The following is a 17646-nucleotide window of genomic DNA, read 5'->3' on the forward strand; positions in this document are numbered from 1 at the left end:
ACATACTAAATCTCGTTTTTTTAACCGAAAAAATAAAAAAGTTATTGGGGTGAGCCACTTTTGAGACGCACCCGGTATATTTTAGTACAGTGTTATAAAATCAGTAAATATTACTATACAGAAAATCGTTAAATTGAGCAATAATTCTCCTATTGGTATACAGAGCTCGAAGAATATCTAACAATTACTTGTTTTTAATTTTCCTTTTGTACTATGTACAGTTTGTAAAAATAAGTCCACTGGAATCAATTATATTTATGAAAACACATATCCTCCACATAGTGAAGCACCAAATAGTTAAAAACAACACGATTAGTGTTATCCATTTTTTGAGTAGAAAAGTTTTGAAATGTGAAAATGTATACGCGTTTTCTAAAAATATTAATTACTCCTACAGTTGCAAAAATCCGTACTGGTATTAACAATGTCGTTGTAGATTTAAAAAAAAAAGTTGCAGTAAAACCCCTAAAACAAAGGTCAAAAAACAGAATTGTCGCTAATTATTTTATGAAATCAAAAAGGATAACAAGCCGGATCAAAAACTTTTCATGACAGTGTTTTACGCAGAATATAATAGTTTATTTTCTATACCTCTATATTATTGAAATGCTCTAGCAAAACATTTATATCTGTATAAAGTAATTAATAAACCATGTTAGGCTATAACATGGTTTAATTATTTTATTTTAAAATTTTTGGATTTTTTGTAAAAACTATGCCAAATATTAAAAATATATACATATATTTTTTAATATTCTTTATTCTGTTTGACTAAAAATTTGTTTGTCCCAAAATAATATTTTATAAAAGAAAACATTCCATTCGTTAAATATCGTTAGTTTTTTTGTTTAAAATCGTTTTTCACTGCTTGCAATCATCGTCTCATGGTAAAAATTAATAATTATACGTAGGTTGCATTTTAAGTTTTCAAAATCGCTTGTTTCATCGGTTGCTGTATTGGACACGTCGCAACCATTCCATTAGAGGATCGAAGAACTGTTAATGCCGAATGGTATAAAACAATTTTTTTTGCCAACGGGCTTCGATGAAATAAGGAAAAAGAACAAAAAACGCATAATTCTTCATCGCGACAATTCCTCGCCAGCTCCCATAAAGCACATCAACTGAATATTTGAAGGAGAAAAACATCGAATCAGTGTCTCGTTGCTTGTATTTACCCGATTTATTGCCTAATGACTTTTTCTTGATCTCCACTGTCAAATAAAAAATGCGCGGACAGCGATTTTCATCACCTAAAGAAGCTATTGAAAACTTCCAAAACCATGTTTCTACGATATCAGCTTCACAGTGGAAAAAATGTTCCCAGAATTGATTTAAGTGTATGCAAAAATGTATAGACATTAAGGGCTTATATTTCGAAAAGCAATATAACACTTTGTTTTATTGCTTTGTTCGTGTTATTTTTTTGTTATTAAACTTGGTCGTGTCTGTTTCACTTTTTGTAAAAACTTAAAAGGCAACCGAAAAGTACATATCCGGAGGCGCACATGATAGGCGATATGTCTTTAATCTACAGGGTGGATTTAAAGTGGATTGCAAAATAAACTAAGACTATTCTTTAATTGATAATATTTGAAATGTTTGCAATTTGGTTTATTACACTTTTTTGTAATTTTGTTTCCAATTTTAAAGGGCTTAATTTTTTTTGTTTTAATACCAATAAAATGTAATAATAATAATATCTTCTTCTTCTTCCTTCTTCATACTAGGCGAATCGCCTGTTTGGTTTCGTCGTCTCTACCGGTCAGATTGAAAAGATCGTTTTCGTTGACGTCCTAAGCTTCTGCGACCTAGCGGTGATTTGTCGCGTACAACTCTCACTATCCTTCTGTTGTCCATTCTGCTGATATGGTCGTTCCATTCTTCCTTTCTGCTGAGTACCCACTCATTTACATTTTCCACCTCTCACGCTCTTCTTATGTTTTCATTTCTCTCCCTGTCCAGAAGCGTCTTTCCAGCTATTCTGCGTAGTACTCTCATTTCGGTTGTCTCTAGTAGTTGTTTAGTTTTCGCTGTATCAGGTCGAGTTTCTGCAGTGTATGTCATTATTGGTCGTACCGTTGCCTTGTAAATTCTCGCTTTAGTTTCCACCTCAATGTTTTTATTTCGCCATATTGTGTCATTCAGGCATCCTGCTATTCTGGTTGCCTTCGTTGTCCGTTCTCGCACCTCCGCTTCTACATCACCATATCCTGAGATTTCTATGCCTAGATACTTAAATTTCATCTCTTGCTGGATAACATTGCCCTCGACTTCCAGTTTGCATCTTAGTGGTACTTTTGATGTCGTCATGCGTTTAGTTTTCTGGGTCGATATTATCATATTAAGTGATTTGATAGTGCAATTAAATCGATGTAATAAGCGCTGTAGATCGTCCTCATGTTCAGCTACCAATACGGCGCCGTAGAGATAATAAGAGTGAAACCATGTGGATAAAAATATATTTTTTCTTGTATAATAGAATGACTAGTCTCCATTTTTCGTACCGCTCAGTGTAATTTGTGTGAAGAAATTGTAAACCTTAATAACATGGTATTAAACAGAATTCACGAAATTGGTGTTTCAACGAAAAGTTTTTCGTTAATATACTTAGAAATTCTTGTATACGAATATTTATGAACTTTTCCGAAAATCAGTTTATTAAATTTTAGCTAATTTATAGTTGTTTTAATAGCAGCCTGCTTACTACCTCGGTTTGGCCTAAATACTTTTTTTATAGCGTCATATTTCATAGAGATTTCATTAAAGCATTTTACGCTCCCTTAGAAGACAATAGTTAACTTTATTAGATAACTATTTCCCAATATAATGTAATAAAGAAATATTAAATTGTACCTTTATGACGTTGATGAAGCTATCATCAATTTAATTTTTATAAACTATCGAAAATCTATATCAAGGAAAAATGTTAATTGCACTGACCATTCCTCATGGCCTGATCAGTACGTCATAAAGCCTTTATAGACTTTGAGAAGGCTATCCTAAAGAAATAATAAAAAAACAAGGTATTCTCGCCAACATTGACAAAGAATCCAAAGCAAGAGTAATGGTATATAGAGCAAGCCCAGAGTTCCCAACAGGCAAAGAATTCGATCGGGAGATGCGAAATCCCCAAAGCTGTTTACAGAAATAATAGAAAAAATCTTCCTCCAACTGGACTGGACGAACAAAAAGTTAAAAATATATGGAGACTATCTTAACCATCTAAGATTCGTTGATGCCTTCGTCTTAATTGCTAGTAGTCCTGAAGAACTACAAGCACAAATTAACGAACTAAAGACTTACGATACAAGTGAGTTAACAGCATCATTAATACCATGCATTGTACAATATTTTATCTACGTCTAACTATAAATAAAGAAAAAATCAATTCCCATAATACGTTTGTTCATATCACTAGTTTCAAAAATGAACGATTCCGAAAGCATTCCCTCTGACATTGAAGAAGAGGCATTCAGAGCAATTTCTGGATTGCTTCCAGCAAGATCGAAACAGAAGTATGAATATACATACTCTAAGTAAGCAATAACGCAACCAAACCACAACTATGGAAATGAAAAATACTCATAACATATTTTTCAAATTTAGTGCAAAATAAATGTTTTACAAAATATTTTTTCCCTTTGGTAGTCATTTAAACAAGGAGTGCGGTAATGAAAATGCGTGAGTTGAGAACCTCTTAACTCACTCAAAATGCGTGAGTTAAGAGCTTCTTAACTCACTGACGTAGATAAAATTACTTTTGCAATTCTAATCTGTCATTGAAGAAATATATGAAGGTAACCATTGTTTTTGGTCAGTTTATTTCAAAACTAGATGGATATCGATTTTTGATATTCTCACCCTTCCTGGGAACATTTTACACCGACTAAGTATAGTCTATAAAATGAATAACTTTGAATTTTGGCCGTTATTTTTTACCAACATGGCAAATATAAAATCCCTCTATCAAAAAAGTTACTGATATTCTTTAAGTATTCTTTAAATTGAGTGCCTGAACGAATCATATAGGTAACTCTTTTTACTTTCGTGTAATAGAAAAGGAAAATAATAAAACAAGTGACAGTTCTTCCTCTTCTTGCAAAAATCAACTCAAAATGGCATAATTGTCATAAATGTCATCAGCTTTTGACATTTCTAAATATCAGACCAATGCCGTCTCTAATAGAACAGCCTAGGAGCGAGATTTATGACGTCACGCTAATTAGATACGGATTAATAAATATGTTGTAGAATACATGGAAAACATAATTATTCCTCGTATTTTTGGTTTGTATTTTAAAAATGATATAGTTTACATGAAATATACATAATATACAGTTAATAAATATAATATGTACCTATTTAGAGTAATAAATACTTTGGCAAATAAACTATGAACCATACAAATGCAGCAAATGTTTTACAATATACAAATAATGAATAGGTACATAAGATAATAGTAAATAAAAAAGATAATGTAAATAAATATAAAATATATTTTAAATTTTGCGGTTTGAAAATCGATCTAATTTAACAAAAAACATTCAATATATACTAATAGTGATGTATTATTATTTGCATTCACAAAATTTATATGTACATATATTTTGCAAGTATCAATGTTCGAAAAATTATATTTGCAAATAATACAATATCATGGAAAAAAATGCGTCAGCGATGGCTATGAAATAAAGATCGCTGTCATTTTATAATGTAAAATTATTCTAAAATTTTTGATTTTCTTGGGATTTAGGTTCGGGAAAAACGCTGATTAAGTTTTCATTTGGTTTTTCATTATTATTTTTGGTTTAAAAAAACGTTTCGGCTAACATTATAGCCTTCATCAGTGTTGTGTCATATAAAAAAAATAGTGTCGAATATAATCCAAAAAATTGCATATAAAATATTCACACCACAAACCACATAATGTTTACTGCAATTAATAAACTAATATAAACTTGTCAAAAGATGACCACATATTTTTTAAAATTATTATTCTTAACACTAAAACTATCTGCATTGACTATGGAGTACGATTTCAGCCATGGTCAAATATAAGGAATAATTATGTTAGCGTGACGTCATAAATCTCGCTCCGAGGCTGTTCTATTAGAGACGGCATTGCGTCAGCATGGCCGCAAGTTGCTAACCTAATAAAATTAACACTAGAAAAGCCCGCGGGAACTGTCAAATTCAAAGTTATTTGTTTCACAGACTATATATTCACGTAACACAGTTAAGTATGCGATAATTTTAAAAGAGTTTTATTTAAAGATCCTTGATACCTACTAATATATCTACCTATTAATAATTGAATATGTGCAATAATAAAAATATTTATACAATAAACGTGCGGTTTATTGTGGGTTTTACAACTAATTTTTATATCTCTACACATGCTATAAATCCATTCTTTACTCTAGTTGTCCATCACAGGCGAGGCGGTATTAAATACAACTAGGTGGTATCCTAAACTCTACGTGGAAATTGTCGAAACTTTCACCACCTCTGCTCTTCTCCGGAGCCGCCGTTTATCGCTCTTCCGCAGCCTACGTCCAATTTCCGCAACTCCAAACAATAATGCCACCCTCTCACCAGAGGCAGGCCCAGCAACACTACGGGGGTGTAGAGTAACGGCGGAGAATAGGGTCGCGCGCGATGTCGAGGCCTTTTTACTGCCGATTGGCGTGACGGCGCGGTATTCAGTTGACTCTGTCGTCACAGAACCGAAGAGAAGGGCTGAGAAACTCTGGCATAAGGTAGGGATCGAAGGATAGAGGCGTTCGAGGAAGACGCCTGTTGCATAACATGGAGTCACATTTTTCTTCACTACTATTATTATTTATTATCTTGTTATTGTACTTTCTGAGACCACTTTTTCCTTGTTATTCTTTTTACGTCATCCGTTTATTTTAAAGGTACCTTGTTTTATTCATTTTGTTCTTGGGTAGCTTTAATGTTACGTTTTATCTTCTCTCTTGGAGACCATATAAAAACACTTTTTATCTTTTGTTGGGCAGCGGTTGCATTGATCAAACCAAAATAATAAGAAAACGGTTCAAGCCATAGATTTAAAATAAAATAGTGGTACTCACCGGGGTCCCGTAGACCGTACTTTAGCGGTTAAAGGTTAAGTGCTTGTTACACAGAATACAGGGTGAGTCTTAAATAAGTGCAAATATTTTCAGGGCTGGTAGATCTCGATAAAAGAAACATATTTTATCTTTACCATTTTTCAGATAAGTCCAAAATAACGGAGTTATTTAAGTTTATAAATTAAAAAAAAATATTTTTTGAGAAAATTTTGAGAGCCACCGGATTTTTTCTGTATTTGTATCCCTTTTATTGCCGTAACCATTAAGTAAAGCCGTAACTATGGTAATATCAGAGATTAAGAAATTATACCGCGGGAAAATTTGCGGTGAACAGACAGTTCAAAAAAGTTTTCGAAAAATATACAGGGAAATTTAGATTAAAGAAAATGCACGATTTTCAACATCTTTTTTTAACAAAAAACCCTGAAAATATTTGCACTTATTTAAGACTTACCCTGTATAACCAAATAGTAGAAAAATATGTAATGGTGATCAAGACAGCACAGCAATTACGTTAGATAAACCTCCACAAGATTGACATTAGCCATGAGGCTGGATGGGAAAAAAGGTATTTAAGGGAACTTACGATAGATAAATAGAAAGAAATAAAGAGCTGTACAATAGTGGACAAACTTAGAAGTTGATCAAATAATGCCTAGAGAAGCTCAACAAATTAAGCAAAGAAAATAGAGCCCTCTTGCTCTGGGTGCCAACCCTCCAAAGTATAGAGGGCAATGGAAAAGCAAACGACCTAGCTAGACAAGGGGCGAACACTACACTAACTGTACCAGAACCGTTCTGCTTTCCAAGTGGAAACAAACTTAAAGCTTTACTCAAGAACCTGGAAGACTGCATCTGTAACCTGGAATGGTCCAACGATAAGACACTCCAACGTCTATAAGATTTCTCTTGACTTTAAAGTAAGATTTTCCTTTTCAAGTACGAACATTCTTCGGATTGTCATGGTTTTTTTAACAGGACACTGTCTCCTCAATGAACACCTCACTAGATTGAAGCTAAGAAACAACGGCGAATGCAGATTCTGTGGGGAAAATGGAGAAATACCAGAATACCTCATCAGTGAGAGCGCCGCGCCGAGGCAACAACCATTCGTGCCATAAATTTTGGTATGACTGATATCGGAGGAGAACCAACCTCTGTAAATCTATCTTAGATACTGGCTTCTGTCAAAGCCTTCAAAATATATGATGGTTTATAAATAAAGAAAGGGGACACAATAGATCGCGGTAATTAATTTTCGCTCTTCTATACAATTTAAATTCTACAATCTGGGACAAATGTATACCTACTTCTAATTCAGAAAGTATTTTATTAGTATATTTTAAATATTGGAGTTTTAATTGCGTAATAAATAATATACTCAATCAGCCCATTTTATTTTAGAGTATGGTCAAATTTTCATTCTTAATTAAATTCCATAAATTCAATTATAGAGATTTCGAGGAGTTTCTTAAACGCCATTTCGGAGACGAGTATCGAACATGACGGCAATAACGGCGAGCCTTCGCCGGAACGATCGTATGAAAGGCCTTCCAGTACATTTACCCGACGCCTAACCTTATCTCTCACAAAACACACTAATTGAGGATTTCTGTTAATTCTAAGGCGGCGTGGGTCATAAATCTCCACCGAACGCCCGCCCGCTGCAAAACAAGATTATGTCCAATATTGAGCCGCCTACTTTGCGGCGTTCCGCTCATTTCCCCGAATAATTAATTAATTGATGTGGTTCGAGGAAAAATCGAGTGCCGTCAGTTAAGATTCCGCTGAAAGAATACAGTTTATCGACTAGTAAATGTTGGCTAGTAAACGTCGGTGAAATAAAACTTAGAAGGTCTTTTCTTGGAAGGTTTTGATTATAAATTATATATCTTCATTTTTGAGTGAAATGGTGCTAGCAAGTTCTGTTCATTGTGGAAAAAGTGTACTAATTGTGTAGATTGTAAATTGTATGGGGAGGGGGGAAGTTAATCCTTATAAACGTATTTTGTCCCCGTTGCTTCAGTTATAACTTATCATACAATTTCAGGGCTGAGACTGTTTTACAGAGGTTAGGTCTCCATCTTCGAGATCAATCGTACCAAAATTTTATGGCACGAATTGTTGTCATCTTAGTGTACTTAGCATAAGATGTGTTCTGGCGTTCCGTAATTTTCCCTATAGAATCAGCATTCGCCGAGCTGTTGTTTCTTCACTTATTTGGGAGACAGTGCCCTGATAAAAACTCCGTGACAATCTGAAAATGTTTATAAAACTGAATCTAACAGAATCTTTGATTTTTCTCGTTCGTAAGTTCTGAGAAATTTCTATATTATATATGCGTAACCTATTTCTAGGTTCCGCATAGTTTTTTCCAGGTTCTTGAGTTCTGCTTTAAATTGGTTTCAAGCTGGGAGAGCTGTAACTCCCAACTCTCTCTCTCTCTCTCTCTCTCTCTCTCTCTCTCTCTCTCTCTTTATTAATATATTTTTTAGACAGAAGAATCACAAAAATATTTGTTCGTATTTAGTTTGTTTCTTAACTTAGATCTTATTTGTTTTTTGGGGGGAATGCGAGTTCTACTTTAGTAGATGAATGAAACAAAATATTTTCTAAAGATATCTTCGGAAATTCCGGCAATACAACATATTATAATATGGGACAATAAGAATTTTTGGTAATTCCTCCGTAATTCTATGACCAGACAGTACGGTGACCTATAATTTCTAAACAAACCTTAATAAACAATAATATTTATGAATGTCAGATTATACGGTTTACGACGCGATGATCGCTTATTTTTTAGTCCAAAGGTGTCAGATTTTTTTCAAAGTGCTTCTATTGTAAAGACTAATGACGCAGTTGAAAATATCGTTAGATTTTTGTCTAAATCGGTAGATGGGTAGCTTACAGACGAAATCGGTAGACCTGGCAACACTGTGATGGAATGACGCGCTGGCGCGACGTAGAGACGCAGAAAGGAAAATTATATTAATGGGCGATAAAGGGCAGGTGGATGGGAGGCGGCGGCATTTCCAAAATTTTTTATGTTATTGGACTTTTAAACGGGGAAGTCGTTGTCCATCTCTGGTTAAGCTTAGACTTTTTATAGGCGTTTCATTCTAATGCATATGAGTGCTATGCCTAGATCTGACACTACCAAACGTGTATATTCTTTTAATCAAAATATTTTTCTTCAGAAACTCTCCCGTTTAAGATATTCTAATAAGGTTGCGATGAGTTTTTTGCAACAACTGTTAATCTGCTTCGGCATCTTGTATATTTTGCACTAAAAGCGATTCTAAAAAGAACAATTTTCGACTGCCAGGTCTGCTTGTAAAAAAAATAAACTTTAAAGTATCACAACAAACCTAAATCAAAAACTCGTAATACACAACTAAAATGCCAAAACGAGTGCTATGCCTAGATCTGACACTACCAAACCTGTATATTCTTTTAATCAAAATATTTTTCTTCAGAAACTCTCCCGTTTAAGATATTCTAATAAGGTTGCGATGAGTTTTTTGCAACAACTGTTAATCTGCTTCGGCATCTTGTATATTTTGCACTAAAAGCGATTCTAAAAAGAACAATTTTCGACTGCCAGGTCTGCTTGTAAAAAAAATAAACTTTAAAGTATCAGAACAAACCTAAATCAAAAACTCGTAATACACAACTAAAATGTCAAAACGAATTAAAATTTTGCTTAATTGCTATAATAAAATAAAAGTAAGGATGACGTATCTGCTGAGATGCGAGTAAAATAGTTTGAAATATTGGTTTATTTTAAGTTTCGTTTGAGTTCTTTACTGGTTTCTATTTTGTTTCTATATTGTCTACGTTTATGACACTTCCTCTAATATATTATTAATTTTTTAGCCGACCATACCAACAGGTATGGTAGGCTATTAAGATCGGCAAAATAAATGTTTTTTTAATTTCACTCAAAATGAGTTATTTGGGTTATAAATGACCTAAATACAAAATATTTTCATGGTGTCTGTCCGTCTGTCTGTAACACGATAACTCAAAAACCGCTAAACCGATTTTAACCAAATTTGGCACAAAAATACTGTGGCACCCGAGAATCTGTCCATTAATTTTTGGTGGGGGTGGGGTGTTGGGAAGGGGGTATGCTCGGGGGTATGGAAGGAGTTTAAAAATTTTAAAAAATCGTAACTCCAAAATTACAGTAGCTAGCGAAACGCGATTTTCGATTTAAGATTAGGAATAATATTTGCAACAAAATTTGTAATAACATCAAAATCAATCAAATTCGCAGTTTTTGAGATAAAAAAAATTGGAAAAATTCCTTTATTTTGAGACTAAATGAACTGCCTACCAACTTTTTATTAACATATTTTAGTATGGGCGGCTATACGTTCCACCCGGCGCCAATTTTTTTTTATTGAAATTCTTTATATTGCATATAAATAATATGATAAATATACATTTTGTATAGACTGTTTACCTGTATGTTACAGGTATATTAAAATTTCGTTAGAGTTAACCTAATTAATAAACTCCTATATAATTATAACCTTTTAATTACCTAACTTCTACTGCAACTAATAAATTTACCAGAAAGAGTATTAGGTTGCGGTGATATACAAACTACATTAAAACTAGGAAATCATAATATTATATTATATGGTTTAATAATGTAACTTAGTATATTATTCCCGTGAGTCATGTGGCACTAAAATCAGTTAAACAAATATTCCATTAGTAAGTTTCTGCCTAACAAATTTGATGATAATGCAGCAGTGGCAATACATTCATTGATAATAAATTGACTTGGTTTGGTATTATATTTTTTAAATTTTAGAATATTACACAAATAATTGTTCTTTAAACTTTTTGACCTTAATGTCCATAAAAATATTTCCTATTTAGGCGTAATATGTAGCTGGAAAAATAATTTTTAGTTTAGAAAAATGGTAATGTTTACAGCAATATAGTAGTTCTTTAGTATATTACAAAAGCCTAAAAGAGACGTGCATAAATTGGCGACCCACGTTGGGCTCCAATTAGCAGCAGTCTCTTTTAGACATTTTGTACTGCTCCCAGGGTCTGGGATTTCGGTTGAGTAAAGAGAAGACACAGGTTACAGTTGTACAACAAGCGGGATTTATTAATTAATTCAAATAATTACTTATACAAGATAATACTTATGCTAAAAACTTATAGGTAATCTAAGTGTCGCAAATACGGTTTTTGACGCTGTATTCTTGCGCTGCACTTCTTTAATTTCCACTGCCCTCTTCGCCCGGCTCACAAACCGTCTCCGTCGGCTCTTTGGGGGTTATACACTGCCCGCACGCAATGTCTCATCGTTTACACTGCGCGCACAAAACTGAACCGCCACAATATTTTTACTAGTTTTTGTCGTTAATTTTTAATTACTTAATTCGATTAAAAATTATTAATTTTTGCTTTTTCTTTAAATATTATTGTAATTCTTTTAACGTAAAAATGTAAGTGTTAAAATAGTCGCACATAATTTTAAATATATTTTTTGTCAGCTTTCTATATGTCTATTTTTATATATTTTATGTTTATTTCGTTTTATGTAATAATGTTAAATGCTATAATTTATATTTTAACTTTAAAATATATTATTTTGTTGAAAATATTAACCTATAATAATAATAATGTAAATGAAAGTAGCCAAAGTAGTAGAACTGATAAATAAATAATGGCAAAATTTGTCTAAAACCAGTACTCATACAGGTAGGATTTTAGATCAGGAAGTACGGACGAATGTGAAGTGAATAATTCGAAATTAACTTTAGTTATAAAAAGAAAAGAATTTAAGTTATTTTTTTTCTAATATTGGTAGAACCAGACTCCGATATGTAAATGAATAGGGATATATACGGTATAAATTAAATGTATTTAATATGGGTATCAATAGACCTAAACTTATTTTAAATCAATTGTAAGTCGTAAAATTATGTTTTTTTTTTCTCAAAATAAGCCCAAGCAAAAAATGAATAAGTAATAAGTCAAATTATTACTTATTTTGTTTTTTTTTTAATTTTTTTCGACTTTACTAGTATACTACTAGTATTTTACCTATATTATAGGTTAATCGCTAAAAAAAATATTTCTTATGACATTAATTTATAAAATATATCGAACAGTAAATGGGATTTTTATTTCCTATAATAGGAACTTTGTATGTTTCACATAAAATTTAACAGCGTCCCTACCCATAAGCATAAACAAACCAATTGTTTAAGAATTTATCAAAGAAAATGGCAAAGAAATTGCTATAAGATAATCACAAGAAATGATAACAAGTTGAGTTATTCTTCTCGAAAGAAAAGGTAAATTTTGACAATTAAATTGATGCAATATTAATGATATTTTATTACAGGTTATAGAAGATAAAGGCAAGTTGATGAAAATCAAAAATATCAACGCGAAGATGATGATAGTTGAATGTGAAACTTATAGATAAAATATTAACCAGTTTTGTATTTAAAGGTATTAGTCGCGATAATTAAATATCATTTATTTACCTATATATATAAATAAGTTAGGGTAAAATTGTAAACCTAGTTTTATGCAAATCGATTACGTAGCTCTATAGGAAGAGCGTTTTTACGCCATTTAATTATGAGTCACATTCAATCAACAATAATTTAAATTCTTTTCAGATGGAATTTGTACAAACTGATTTTACATTTATATATTTTAGATAAAAAATGCATAAGAAATTATAAATATTTAAAAATTTCCCGACACGTGCCAGGACCCCATTTAATAACTCTAAAATTTACTTACTTACAGCAGGCACGACTAGATTAAACTCCAAAAATGAAATCGATTGCGTTCTCTCCAACTCTAACATACCTATATCGTATCATAAGGTTGTCGTGAGGCCGTGAGCCGACACCGCGGAAGGCACGAAGAGTCACAGACAAAGTGCTGATCTATGGAGACGAAGTTTTTAAAATATAATCGGGGTCGGACGGTAAAACGAACCCGAAAAATAAAATTAAACTGTTTTTCCTTGTCAAGCGATCGCGATTTGTAAATTTCTTTGTTTTGGGAGACCTATTTTTCATAATTTATTTAACCGTGGAATTTCGTTTTGAATAATTTATGTATTTCTTAAATAACGTTATAAAATATATTATTTACTGGATTGGTGGTTTGATACATTTTAGTAGAACAAATATTGTCAGATTGTAAAATAAAGAATAGAATTTGAAATGAGTTCTAAATTTTGTACACTTGTCTTAATCTGCATTCTCTAAGTGTATAAAATTTTCAGATTTTCAACTAAAAATTATCGGAAGTAATTACCTAAATGCATTAAAATTACCGATAATTTTTCATGAAAGCATGTTGTTTAAAAACTGCATGAGTTTATATTCATATTTTGCCGTTAGAACTATGGTAGTTTCCATAATATATTTAATCATGAAACACCATTTCCTATAATTTTATTATTTATTTATAATATATTTTTTCCTATATTTATACAATATAATATATTTACCTAGTTGATTGGTAAATTAAATTTTAAAAGAAACAACAAACAATGGACAAATGAACAATGAAAATTTCTGATGAAGTTGAAAATTTGGAGCATCTATTTTAATTAGCAAATATGTACAATGTTAAAATTTTCAATGAAATAAATATTAAATTACCCTAACATTTTAATTACTTTTTATATATGGAGTGAGTCTTAAATAAGTGCAAATATATTTAGGGGGAGTATATATCGACCCCAGAAACACAATTAGTATACTATTAATAAAGTGTTTTTCGCGAATAAAAACTATTAAAAAATGGAATTTTTTGAAAAAAAAATTGTAATTTTTTAAGTTAAAACATTATTTCTTGATAATATAGATAGCAACATAGGTGGTAGATTAAATTTACAAGAAAGAAATCCCAAATAAGATACAGTATCAATTTACGTGCTAAATTTCTGAAATTGTTATGGTAACGAAATTTTTGAAATGAAACTACCGCATGATCGAATAAAAACGGCGTCAGCGATGGTTATGAAATGAAGATCGCTGTCAATTTATATGTAACTTTATATGGGAAATGTCATTGATGTTCATTTCATAGCCATCGCTGATACCATTTTTTTCGATCATATGGTATAATAATAGAATTATTAATTTTACTACTTATGAACTCTACTTAAGAAACCGAAAAGTTTAGGCATAGGAACATCATATTATATCGTTGAAAAGCAATTTTATTGGTCTTTTGATTTTTGAGATAATATACATAGGGTTGAATTTAAAATAACAAAGATTTGAGCAATTTTATAACAAACGGAAATAAATAATATTTTTGCTCTCCCTGTGTAATATCTAATTGGTTTATTTAGACAGATTGGATATATCGACTTTCGTTAACTTATAACTCAAATTTCAACTTTAAAATGGATTAATTCATGGTTGTACCAATGCTTATTTACGATCATGTTTTTGTCAATTTTACCAGTGGCGGATACAGAGGGAAGATCCATGGGGTCCGGGCCCTCCTAAAATTTGTAAATTGTGTATAATATATACTATATACTATATACTTCCTATAAAAATGTTATAGTCCTAAATAGTCAATGATTTTAGGACATATTTTGCATAATTTATTTAACTATGAAACTCTTTTTCTTAAAAATTTTATATATCTCCCCCATAGTTAGATAAAGAAATCCTAAAAAATTTTGGGAATATATCTTTTCTAAATTAAAAAGGTTGCCTACGCTCTGACTATTGTACGCTACTGTAAAATAATTAATTCGATTAAATATGATTATACAGGGTATCCCAGAAATAAGTGCAAGTTTTTTAACTGGTAGTATAGTTTAACCCCAGAAACACTCTTATAAGGTTTTTTCACGAAAAAAAAAAAATTTGAAATATTTTGAAAAAATTTTTGGAATTTTTTTTAATTTCTAGTTAAAAAACATAATTTCTAGATAATAATGCAACATAGGTATTAGATTAAATTTACAAAAAAGAAAATCCAGAAAAGATCGAGTGGTTCTCAAAATTTTAGCAAAAAATCATTTTTTTTGGAAATTTTCAAAGTAAAATAATAATAATAGCTCCCGTATATAGCGTTTAACGCCTTGGGAGTAGCAAGGTACAGCTTGCTATACTAGAGCCGTTCGGTATACAAGGAAGGTAATGTGGCTAGCACTACGCTTCAACCGCCTATTATTACCTCAGGATTGTAAATACCAAGTGCTCATTTAAAGCTGAGTCGACCTACGTACCCAAACTAATTTTATTTTAATAAAAATAGTCGGCTGATGAAATGCCGTAAAAAAGTAAAATAACTGCGTTATTTTGGACCTATTTGAAAAACGATAGAGAGAAAATATGTTTCTTTTATCGAGATCTACCACCCCTTAAAATACTTGCACTTATTTCTGAGACACCCTGTATATTGATAAAAATCTTTATTTTTATAATCATCAGTCAGTATTTGTCTGATATAAGGGTTGTATTACTCTTGAAAAGATATCCCCATGAGATTTAGATCCCAGGAATAGACAATGCTTTTCTCTCGTAGGTGGTTCTGGCAACTCGTTGGAAAGTTTATTTCATCGACTTTCTAATGTTTTTTGTTGGAGCTTACTTGACAGCATCAGGCTATTTTTAGGTAATTAAAGACCGAATAGGTGCCTGCAGAAACATTTGACCTATTTAAATTATTTATGTATAAATTTTTATTTGCTATATTCCTAAATGAGTCAATATTTTTAAAGTAATTTTACTTAATATTGCCTTAAAATAATTTACGTATGTCATTTCAAATATCAACCATTCTCGCGATGAAGCACGTGGCGTCATAAGCTAACCTAGATTCTGAAAATGGTAAAATACACAATTTGTTATTTATACGGGCAATTATCTTTATGTGTGTATTAAATGTAATAAATAATTTTAATATCATATTGTCGAAACATATTTTTTAACAGAATCATGTTATACAATTATCGTTGTTATAGAGTTTACAGGTATATAAATAGAGGGATAAAAATATACTCGTATTATTGTTTTTAAGTTTTATATTACTCTCTGATGAATGATATTTTTAAAGTATTATTTTTATTCAGTCAATTTTACTTACTAGAAATTTCTGCATTTATTTTTTAACGATAAAACTAATTTTAGCGTTTACACAAAATCTGCATAGGAAATATTTTTATATGAATGAATAATATTGAACTGTTGTATAAACCGGAAATTGTTTTTATTACAATATGATACTAAAAGGAACTTTTTAAATATCCAAATAATATATTGTTGCTAAATAATTTTTAAAATTATATATTATATATAAATATTCAACAAATTAAGGAAACACAAAACCATATAATTAATTATGAGGAATAACATTGAAATATTATTTTTAAAAATCCTAAACTTTGAATGAATTGAATGAAAAAAAAAGCTACTAAAAAGCAAAACTTGCAAAACTAATTTTTATAAAAACTGACCCATTATACTTTTTTATACTTTGTTTTGTATTGTATATAACTTTAAATTCTTGATAGTTAAATCTGGTTCAACATGATTTAGAAAAACTAGTATTGTATTTAAAGTAGACAAGTATTACATGATCAAAAAAGGGAGCCAAATACGAGTGGGGAATGACGATCGATGATAATTGTGTCGAGGTCAATCTCTAGACGCCATTTACTAAAAATTGACATTAAACTTCAAAAATTAGCACTTACTTTAATGATTAAAAAGGGGTAGAATATTTCCACAGCGTGATACACTGATTTTTCTCGCATTTTAAACTACACCATTTAAAAATAATTTTTACTCAATATAAAAATTAATAATTAAGCAAGTTCATAAGACCAACTGGCAGTAAATGCCATTAAAAAATGGGCTTCACCTTGCCAAAATTATCATCATCGTTCCCCAGCCATCTTTGGCGCCGTTTTTTTATGATATGGTATTTTTTAGAAACGAACATTTTGAGAAATTTTGTTGTCGATGTAGAAATAATTTCATCAATCGCGTATCAAAAAATGTCACTGTCTTATAAATAACCAATTTTCTTTTTATAATTTTCTAATTTATTTTTATTATACTGGTAACAGACAGCAGATTTGTATAAAATACATTTCTTATTGAATACAACCTTTGTAGTTCGCTTTTTTGAAGAGTGGTTTATAGTATAAAAAATTAATGAACCGCGGAACTGATAGCCCTGGTTGAAAGAAAATCGTTTTATACTATTATGAAGCTCGAAGTTCAAGCTCGGAGTCTCTTTCAGTTAAAGTTTTTTATGTATAAAACCTATTAGTAATTGTTTTACGCAGTGAACTTTGGTGAAAAAAAAAATACACGCCATTTTGTCGTCGATAATATCTCAACGTCAATATATTTTTACATTATATCACTTTATAAACTTAAAGTAGAGTTCAAGTAGTAGTGATAAGGGCAGCAGACGACATTGATTGAGCATTGTAGCAAAATAAGCAGCTATCGATAAATTCGAAAGCTTATAGAAATTTAATATTTTATTAGTTATGATAAAAAAC

The 17646-nt window shown here is 31.1% G+C and overlaps 1 protein-coding gene across 1 annotated transcript in view; it reads right to left on the reverse strand.

Moving 5' to 3' along the window:
- Window positions 1–17646, reverse strand: part of LOC115891503 — a 45409-nt gene that overhangs the window by 17173 nt on the left and 10590 nt on the right. The gene's annotated exons all lie outside the window — the stretch shown is intronic.

The sequence above is a fragment of the Sitophilus oryzae genome, unplaced genomic scaffold, assembly GCF_002938485.1.
Source record: "Sitophilus oryzae breed Bouriz unplaced genomic scaffold, Soryzae_2.0 scaffold_1184_pilon_pilon, whole genome shotgun sequence".
Taxonomy (NCBI): Eukaryota; Metazoa; Arthropoda; class Insecta; order Coleoptera; family Curculionidae; genus Sitophilus; species Sitophilus oryzae.